Source organism: Lithobates pipiens, unplaced genomic scaffold, assembly GCF_037356315.1.
Source record: "Lithobates pipiens isolate NorthernLeopardFrog02 unplaced genomic scaffold, aLitPip1_a1.2 Scaffold_37, whole genome shotgun sequence".
NCBI classification, from domain to species: Eukaryota; Metazoa; Chordata; class Amphibia; order Anura; family Ranidae; genus Lithobates; species Lithobates pipiens.
In genome coordinates, this window is record NW_027507825.1 from 3,721,074 (window position 1) to 3,731,756 (window position 10,683).

Below are 10,683 nucleotides of genomic sequence, written 5' to 3' on the forward strand. Positions count from 1 at the left end.
GGGGATCTACTTTTGAGGGAGGGGTCATTAGTAGCTGGCTGTTTGGGAGATCTATTGGTACTGGCAGGGCTCTATTGTTGAGGTGATCTATTGTTGCTGGATGCTAGAGGGTCTATTGATGCCAGGTGATCTCTTGTTACTGGCAGGGGTCTATTGGCGCTGGGGGGGGGGGTCTACTGTTGAGGGAGGGGTCTATTATGTAGCTGGCTGTTGGGAGATCTATTGGTACTGGCAGGGTTCTATTGTTGTTGAGGTGATTTGTTTGTTGAGGTGATCTATTGTTACTGGCAGGGGGTCTATTGTTGAGGTGATCTATTGTTACTGGCAGGGGTCTATTGTTGAGGTGATCTATTTTTGCTGGCTTCTAGAGGGTCTATTGATGCCAGGTGATCTCTTGTTGCTGGCAGGGGTCTACTGTTGAGGGAGGGGTCTATTATTGTAGCTGGCTGTTGGGGAGATCTATTGGTACTGGCAGGGCTCTATTGTTGAGGTGATCTATTGTTGCTGGATGCTAGAGGGTCTATTGATGCCAGGTGATCTCTTGTTACTGGCAGGGGTCTATTGGTGCTGGGGGGGGGGGGGTGGTCTACTGTTGAGGGAAGGGGTCTATTGTAGCTGGCTGTTGGGAGATCTACTGGCAGGGCCTATTGTTAATGGGGAGATCTATTGCTAGTGTGTGTGTGTGTGTGTGTGTGTGTGTGTGTGTGTGTGTGTGGGGGGGGGGGGGGGAGTGGGGCTTATGTTGCTCAGTGGGATCTACTGTTGAGCGAGGGGTCTATTGTTTCTGGCTGTTGGGAGATCTATTGGTACTGGCAGGGCCTATTGTTAATGGGGAGATCTATTATTGCTAGGGGGGGGGGGGGGGGCTTATGTTGCTCAGTGGAACCCTATGTTTGTGGGGATCTATTGTTGATGTGGGGGGAGAGGGGATTTATGGTGCTGGGATGGATCTACTATTGAAGGGGGGGGGGTCTATTGTTGCTGGGAGATCTATTGTTAGTGGTGGGGGGTCTATTGTTACAGGGGGATCTATTGTTGATGGGGAGCATAGGTATGCGTAGCCTTTTGCATTAGGGGTGTGGAACCCAAAGTTTACATACATACATTATAAATAAATGTAAACAAACATTTTAAAATGTATTAAAACATGGACAATGTCAGTTGAGCAGTAGACATTATCAGTAAGGCAGTGGGCGGGGTCAGTATTATTATTATTATTATTATATTTATTATTTTTTTTAATTTTTTTTGTTTGATTTTAGGAGCCCTGTTGGATTCCTGCACCTATTCACTGAGGGGCAAAAAAAAAAAAAACCTTGTCTTTATCATTGCGTTTTTATTTATTTATGGATTATTATTTTGTTTTAATTAAAGCTGAACTCTGAGAATGAGACAAAATCCTTTCATCAGGGCTAAAATTAATTTAAGGGTCTTTTTTTTTATTTTTTTTTTATTTTTTTGTTTCATTCCTGGGATTTAGCTTCAGCAATGGGTTGGGTATGTATAAACATTCTTTTTTTAAAATTAAAAGATTTTTGCCCTGATGACGGAGGAGCGTGCTGGCCCTTGAAACGCGTCGGTGCTTTATGGGATTATATAAGAGCTGGACTCTGGCGCCCCCCTGTGTTTCCTCACTTGAGTCACGTTCTGGATACCCATTGCAGAAGTGAGATTATTGATGATATTTTTCTTGAAGGAATACATTGTTTCTCCTGAATTTTTTTTTGTTTTTGTTTATTTTTATTATTTTTTATTTTTTTGATCGTCACTGAAATCCTTCCCTGAGGCTGACGGGGTTAAATCACGCGGCGCTCTTTCACAGGTCACGTCCACAGCGGCAGGTGCTTTCAGCGGGGCTCTCGCACATGCTACGCTGGGCCCCATGTATTATTAAGCACGAAGGAAACATACCAGTCTTGGCTTCTGAATATTTTACATCCATCCAAGAAATGTTCGGGGAGTGCTTCTGATGCCGGGGCCGCGGCAGCTTTCTGTGGCGCGGCGCCGTCAAGGTTGGGAGCGGACGCAGAAGTCACGCCGAGTGCTTGTCGCGTGTCGCCTGCTGATGAACAAGCTAAATGCGCAGACAAAAAACATAGATGGGAGCTGGTCTACCTGCCAAAGGATTTCTATTTCTGCCCATGCTGTCCTGAGATTTACACAGCTCTGCCACAACGCACACAGACCCAATTTTTTGCTGCTGCAACTAGGTAATGCTTACCGGTCTTATCCTCCCCCAGCCTGTGATTGGACTGTGAATGTAGAAGCAGCAGACAGAAATATTCACCTTTTTTAATCCAGAGATTTCCCCCCCCCGCAGTGCTTATTTTCTGCCACTAGATGTCCCTCAGTCTGATGTCCAGCATTATTCAACTCCCTTTCTATGAGCTCTCCGCCCCCAGTCTGAGACTGGACAGTGAAAGGAGAAGCAGCAAATGGCAGTATTCGCCTTCAATGCAGAGATATCCCCTATAGAGCTTATTTTTTTCCACTAGATGTCCTCAGTCTGATGTCCAGCATTATTCAACTTCCTTTCTCTATGAGCTTTCCGCTCCCAGCCTGCGAGTGGACAGTGAAAGGAGAAGCGGCAGATGGCAATATTCACCCTCAATCTAGAGAATTGCACCGCAGTGTAAATTTTCACCCACTAAATGTCCTCATACTGATAGCCACGATTATTCAACCCTCTTTCTATGAGCTCTCCACCCCCCAGCCTATGAGTGGACAGTGAAAGGAGAAGCAGCAAATGGCAGTATTCGCCTTCAATGCAGAAATTTCCCTGCAGTGCTTATTTTCTGCCACTAGATGTGCCTAGTCTGATGTTCAGCATTATTCAAACCTCTCTTTCTATGAGCTCTCTGCCCCCAGCCTGTGATTGGACAGTGAATGGAGAAGCAGCAGACAGAAATATTCACCTTTTTAATCCAGAGATTCTCCCCCGCAGTGCTTATTTTCTGCCACTAGATGTCCTCAGTCTGATGTCCAGCATTATTCAACTCCCTTTATATGGGCTCTCCGTCCTCAGCCTGAGACTGGACTGTGAAAGGAGAAGCAGCAAATTACAGTATTCACCTTCAATGCAGAGATATCCCCTACAGTGCTTATTTTTTGCCACTAGATGTCCTCAGTCTAATGTCCAGCATTATTCAACTCCCTTTCTCTATGAGCTTTCCGCCCCCAGCCTGCGACTGGACAGTGAAAGCAGAAGCAGCAATCTCAATCCATATATATATATATATATATATATATATATATATATATATATAATTTCAACCTTAAAGTTCACGTGCGTGTAAAGGCAGGTGTCCCAATACTTTTGACACAATTTTGCACACACGTACGTGTGTATATATATATATATATATATATATATTTTTTTTTTTTTTAAAGCAAATGTCTTGGGCTCTAATGCTGTAAATGAAGAATGCTTTCAGAAATAGAAGTGTTAATAGTCTTTGCTTAGACTTGCACACAGTTGGCGAAGGAACTCGGTAGGTTGTTCTATGTACATAGATCAGGGCTCTGTGGGGGCCAAACCATCACTTCCAGGACTCCTTGTTCTTCTTTACACAGAAGATAGTTCTTTTATGTTTGGGAGGGGGGGGGGGGGGCGGTTGTCCAGCTGCTGAATTGATTTGGGGCCAATCGCACGCCTCCCTGATGTTATGGCATGATGAAGTATCTGCCTGGATTGCTCAACACTGAGGTCACCACTGATCCTGGCCAAATCTCCAACTCCTTTTGTAGAACTGCAGCCCCAAACTTACAAGGAACCTCTACCATGCTTCACAGTTGGCTGCAGATGCTCATTTTTGTACTGCTATCCAGCACTTTCCCCTTTCCTTTGGACAGTAGATTGAGGCACCTGGGTCCCACTGGTTTCCACCAGACGTCTCTGGACAGTAGATGGGTCTCCCTGGTTTCCACCAGACGTCTCTGGACAGTAGATGGGTCCCACTGGTTTCCACCAGACGTCTCTGGACAGTAGATGGGTCCCACTGGTTTCCACCACATGTCCCTGGACAGTAGATGGGTCCCACTGGTTTCCACCACATGTCCCTGGACAGTAGATGGGTCCCACTGGTTTCCTCCATACTTCTCTAGACAGTAGATGGGGGTACTTGGGTCCCACTAACTTACACCAGACTTCTCCGGACAGTAGATGGGGTACCTGGGTGGGTCCCATTGGTTTCCGCTAGCTCTGTGTTGATGGCGCTCTTGGACATCTTCCGATGTGGAAGGAAAGTAAGCCTGATTTGTCTTTCATCTGCTGGCCGATCGCTTCCTCCTACGCTCCTCAATGTTGCCCGACCACTGCGGAATCAGCATAGCTTTACCCTAGAAGTGAAAAATCTTTGTCGTGTTCATTCAATATGTCTCCCACCGAGGTCGTAATCACATGACCCCCTTATAATGAAGAGAAGACAGTTCTACAATATAACAGCCAGCTCTCCGTATTTCAACTTGTGGAGTCACGCTTCCTCTGCCCCCGAGGTCATCTGCCAATGCGTTGACCCCCCCCCCCCCCTCCCAGGACACTGCACAGCACCGACTGGAATTTGGTCAGAGATAAATGTTCCTATCAAGAGGCAGAAATGAAATCCTGGAGCCCTTTGCTGGTATTTCCAGCTGAAATGATATTAAAGGGAATTTAATTTTTGAAAGCGGCGTGGAGTGGATCAGGCGGCACCCATCACGCCGGCCGGGGCTCCACCATTGACATCTCCCCGGCTTGTTATTCCATTGTCTGCTGCTAATTAGGTTTTCCTCCCTTTCTTTTCTTTTTTTTTTTTTTAAATTCGGTTTTGCGCTGATGAGTTTTAAGGGATATTAGAAGAGACAGAGCAGCGAGGTCATCGCTCCCGGCAGAGAGCCGTAATGGACCTGCCAAGGGGGAGACATGCGTGCCGCGGCCTGCGGTCAGTCCAGATGAATGTGTAGCTGTCACTGGAAGGTGCGCTCCAGCCAGACATGAAAAACTTCTCATTGCCGGTGTCTCGGGGGGAGGGTTCGGCCTCAGATTCTTCCGCAGGCTATGGCTAAATCTTTGTGCCGCTCTTATCCTTGTGGCCCTGAAAGAGAAAGCGGGCTCCGAGCCCCGCCCTCCCTCCGAGCCCGCCTACGTACATTGGAGAGTAATGCCGCATACACACGATCAGATTTTTTTTTTCCGAAGGATGTTGGCTCAAACTTGTCTTGCATACACACGGTCGCACAAATGTTGGCCCAAAATTCCCAACGTGGGAACGCGGTGACGTACAAGACGCACGACGAGCCGAGAAAAAGGAAGTTCAATAGCCAGTTCAATAGCCCCGTGCTTGATTCCGAGCATGCGTGAACCTTTGTGCGACGGACTTGTGTGCACACAATCGGGGACTTTCCGACGACAAGTTTTTTGTTTGGCGGAAAATCTGAGAACCTGCTCTCAAACATTTTGTGGGAGGAAATTCCGACAGCAAATGTTCGATGGAGCATATACACGGTCGGACTTTCCGACAACAAGCTCACATCCAACATTTCCCGTCGGAAAACCTGACCGTGTGTACGCGGCTTTAGAGGGAAATGTGCACAGCACGGGATCATACATGAGGAGGCTGAACCCCCTCCCCCCCCCCCCACCCCCTCCCAGAGGCGCCATGAAAATGGGGACCTCTGATGGGGACACTGGGGACCTCTGCTGAATCTGCTACATCTGGGTACAATGTATTATAGTTTAGATGAGGGGGCTCCGAACTTTTCAGTATGGGGGGCCACAGCTTACAAATATTCCTGGGCCAAAAAAATAATCTATATTATAAATGAATGAATACATTACTTGGTGCGTTTTTCTAATCGGCATGATAAAAAAAATACTTCAGCAAAGCAAAGAAATTCCAAAAATACTTGAGCCCATCACAGTCCTCCCTCACGTCAGAGTCCCCCCCCCTCACATCAGAGCCCCCATCCACAAAGTTTGTCCTTACATCAGAGTCCGTCCTTTTGTCGGTGTCCCCATCAGAGGTCCCCATTACGTCAGTGTCCCCATCAAAGTTCATCATTGCATCATATTCTCCATCAGAGCCCCCATTCCCAAAGGTTGTCTTCACATCAGAGTCCATACAGGGCCGGTGCTACCACTAGGCAAACTAGGCAGCCGCCTAGGGCGCACTGCTGCCTAGGGCGCCCGGCCGCTGGTATTCCCACTCTCTCTTCTCTCTGCAGCAAGCAGCTAAGGCTCAGCATCAGCAGGGGGACTGTGTCTGTGTCCTGACTCCTGAATGGAAGCAAGCAAACATTCATTGATGGGCGCTGGTGAGGCTGCATTTGATGGGCGCTGGAGAGGCTGCATTTGATGGGCGCTGGAGAGGCTGCATTTGATGGGCGCTGGAGAGGCTGCATTTGATGGGCGCTGGAGAGGCTGCATTTGATGGGCGCTGGAGAGGCTGCATTTGATGGACCCTGGAGAGGCTGCATTTGATGGGCGCTGGTGAGGTAGCAATTGATGCACGCTTCATTAAAAAGGTTGGGTATACTTGGGCACGGCAAAGGGGGTGGGGTTAGGGGTGGAGCCAAGGGGGAGAGACAACAAAATGAGGTTTCGTCTAGGGTGTCAAAAATCATTCCACCGTCCCTGAGTCCATATCATAGTTACATAGTCTGTAAGGTTGAATAAAGACAATGGTCCATCCAGTCCAACCTGTGTAGGTGAATATGTGTCGGTGTCTAATTTCTAGATATGTGCAATTTGTTTAGTTTCGTATTTCCGAAAATTCCAAATTTTGTAAATTCTAACATTTCTAAATTTTAAAAATTAGAAATTTAGTAAATTAGAAATTTAGTAAATTAGAAATTTAGTAAATTGGAAATTTCATAAATTCGAACATTTCTACATTTTAAAAATTCAAAATTTCGTAAATTAGAAATTTTGGAAATTTCATAAATTCGAACATTTCTAGATTTTAAAAATTCGAAATTTCGTAAATTAGAAACTTAGTAAATTGGAAATTTCGGAAATCCAAACATTTCTAAATTTTAGAAATTTCGTAAATTGGAGATATCGTAAATTCGAACATTCAGAATTTCATAAATTTGGAAATTTTGAAAATGCAAAAATAAGAATGAAAAATCAAAAGAATGAAGATTCAAAAATCTGAAATAATAACTAATATTAAATTATAGGTATTGGAATTTCCTTCCAAATTTGGCTGTCGGTGAACATAACGAGTACAAATTTATCCGAAGTTACGAATTATCCAAAATAATGAATGCCGCATCTAAACGAATGGAACATAACGATCTAATAATAATTAATAATAATAATAAAACCTTTTTATTATCAATTTGTTCCATTCCATTTTTTTAGATGCGGAATTGTTATTTCGGATAATTCGCAAATTCAGATACATTTTGTATTCGTTACGTTCACAAACAGCCAAATTTGAAATGAAAATTCTAATACCTATAATTTAATAGTTTAGTTATTAGTTTATTTTGACTTTTACTGATTTTTTTTTTTTATTATTATGAAAATACGGAAATTTGAAAATGTGAAAATCCGAATTTCCCCCAAAAAAAGCAGAAAAACTTGAACGAACGAAATTTTTGTCAGTGCACTTTAGAACAATTTAGAAGATACTTGGAGAAGGCAGGAGTACTCGACACTCTTACTAAAATATTGGTAGAGCTCTATGAAGAACCGGAGAAGCCCAACAATGCACTAGATCAGAGATTCTCAACCAGGGTTCCTCCAGAGGTTGTAGGGGTTCCTTCAGCATTGGGCAATTTCTGCCTCTCAGATAAGTTCCCAGTGACTCCATTGACCTTTTTAGCTCTCTGTAAGGAGGTAATTCTTCCCAATGACAACAAGTGATATAAATACAAAGAATTACAGCTCTAAGGTAATGACTTCTCCCAAAACAGCTGTCTCCACAATCCCACAGGGTGCTGGCTCTGTTTGCAACAGGAACTGAAGTAGAAAGGATGTAGCTGGATAGCCGCACTCCGAATTATTCAACTTTATTTCAAAAATGTAATTAAAATCATAGCATCTAGGCTGGTAAACAGACAGCTAAGCGGCTGTGCAGTTAGTCTGTTTACCAGCCTAGATGCTATGATTTTAATTACATTTTTGAAATAAAGTTGAATAATTCGGAGTGCGGCTATCCAGCTACATCTTTTCTACTTCAATCACCACAAGTGTAAGGACCATTCTTTCCACTGACCATCACACTAATATATCATGAGTGGTAGATTTCTACTTTTTTTTTTTAGCAGAGGGTTCGCCTGAGACCAGCGGAACTATTTCAACGGTTCCTCTGTGTTTGAAAAGGTTGAGAAAGGCTGCACTAGACTTTTTAAACGGCACTTGGGTGCTGCAGGTCCAGAAACACCAGATGGTGTGGAAGCTTTGCGTTTGGAGGTCGCAGAACTAAAACAAAAGTATCTAATAATTTCCCATATCCCTGTATGTTGTGTTCCTTAAGTTGCACATCCTAGAGCAGTGATGGCGAACCTTGGCACCCCAGATGTTTTGGAACTACATTTCCCATGATGCTCCAGTACACTGCAGAGTGCCAGAGCATCATGGGAAATGTAGTTCCAAAACATCTGGGGTGCCGAGGTTCGTCATCACTGTCCTAGAGTCTTTTAAAAATAGCCATGTTCCCCGCTGACACCACCAAATGTGGAAGAGGGTTCCACATCAGTATTGCCCCGACAATGAAAACCCCCCCTACACAGTTTAAGGTTAAACCGCTTCTCCTCCAACCTCATTGTGTGTCCCCATGTCCTCCTTACGCTGAGACTGAATCATTTTTTTTTTCTATGTTGGGGTCGTCATTGAGATATTTGTAGATCACTGTCATATCTCCTCTCGTTCCGTCTCTTCTCCAGCGAAAGTACATTTGGTGCCTGTAGTCATTCCTCGTAATTGAGGGCGTCCAATCCCCTTATTAGTCTTGTTTCACCGCATCCCTTCTGAGGACTGGTGACCAGCAGGGCCGCTGTTAGAAATCATGGGGCCCTGTAAAGCCTACCTGATGGGGGGGGGGGGGGGCCTCATGCGAAAGTATCAAAACGATATTTTCAATAAAAATACATGAAAATCATTTTTAGTGGACACAAACATTCTGTCTTACATAAAAAAACAATAAAAAATAAAAAAACCCCAAAAATGACATCTTCAAGACAAAATTCTCCCCCAAAAATAATGCACATATTCTACCAATTCCCAGTTCCAATACCCACTCCCAGCACAAATCCTCCTCCCCCCCCCACAGCTCAAATCCCACCTGAATTCTCCCTTTCCCCCAAAAAAATCACCCGCCTAGCACACATCCTCTTTCTTCTCAAACGTTCTATCCTAGCACAAATCTTCACCCCCCCCAATCCCCCATGCCAGCACAAATCCTTGTCCTGAGTGGGGGTGGGTGAAGTAGCTTAGCGGCGGCCAGTCAGGCACAACATCCAAGGGAGGGCCCCCTTAAATCCGGCTTTGTGTGTCTCTCACCCAGCCGATCAAAGCTGGTGGGAGGGAGAGGGGGAGAAACCGGCTTTCAGTTGCTGGGTGAGAGAAACGGGGCATTGTTCTGTCATTGTCAGGGCTGGGCTCTTCCTTCTCTGAGCTGGCCACTCAGCTGTCGGCTAATTGCTATCTCCCATCTATAGCTACTCGGCTGTTGATGATCCTGCTCGTCAGTCCTGCCTACTTAAGCCGTCCAGCCCAGAGGATCTCTGCCTTTGCCTTGGTCAACATCACAGAGACTATCTCCTGCGCTCCTGTTCAAGACTGGCTTTGCTGACATCCCTTCTGGCTCCAGATCCTGCTTGCTGTTCCACTACATTGATCGCTGGCTTGGCTGACTATCCGTACCTGTTACTGAGCTCTGGCTATGTTTTGACTACGTCTGTTCTTTTTACTATTATTATTATACAAGTGTGATCTAACTGTGCTTCTGTTTTTGACAGTCATCTGTTCTCTGCTCCACCGATCCTCTTGTTGTCTGGGCCCCGCTGTGTGCCCGGGCCCCCTACAGGAGGACCATTGGTCCCCCCCATCAGTGGCCCTGGTGACCAGAACTTGACAGAATACTCCCAGACTTTGTCTAACCAGAGTTTTATATAGTGGTAAGATTATTGTTTTATCTCTGGTGTATATCCCCCCTTTTTTTTTTTTGTGCATGCTAATATTTTGCCGGCTTTGGTAGTCCCTCCTTGCATAGGGTCGCCACCTCATCCCTTTAAACCCGAACACATGTGAATTACAAGGGTTCTGAGGCTAATTTAATGCAGATAAGGCACCAAGTGAGTTTAATTACCACCTTAATTGGCCACAGAACCCGTGTAATTAATATGTGTTTGTTTCGTTTCATATGAAAAAATTATATTTCGTAATTCGTGTACTAAATTCAATTCGAATTCATACGAAATACGAATTTTCGTTAGATTCATAAACTTTTTGTTAAAATAACGAAAGTTCATTATGATGAATTTATCATTATGAGGGGCTCCCACCATCCCTGTGCTGTGCTGACTTCCTCTGATTGGTCGACAAATCACCAGTCACGTTTCTGTTAATTTGAATATGAAATTCGTTAACAAAATCTAGTATTTTGTATAAAATTCGTAAGCATAGAAATTCCAATAGGGTTCCCACCATCCCTGTGCTGAGTTCCCGGGTCTGTACACCCGCTGTGCCCATTATGA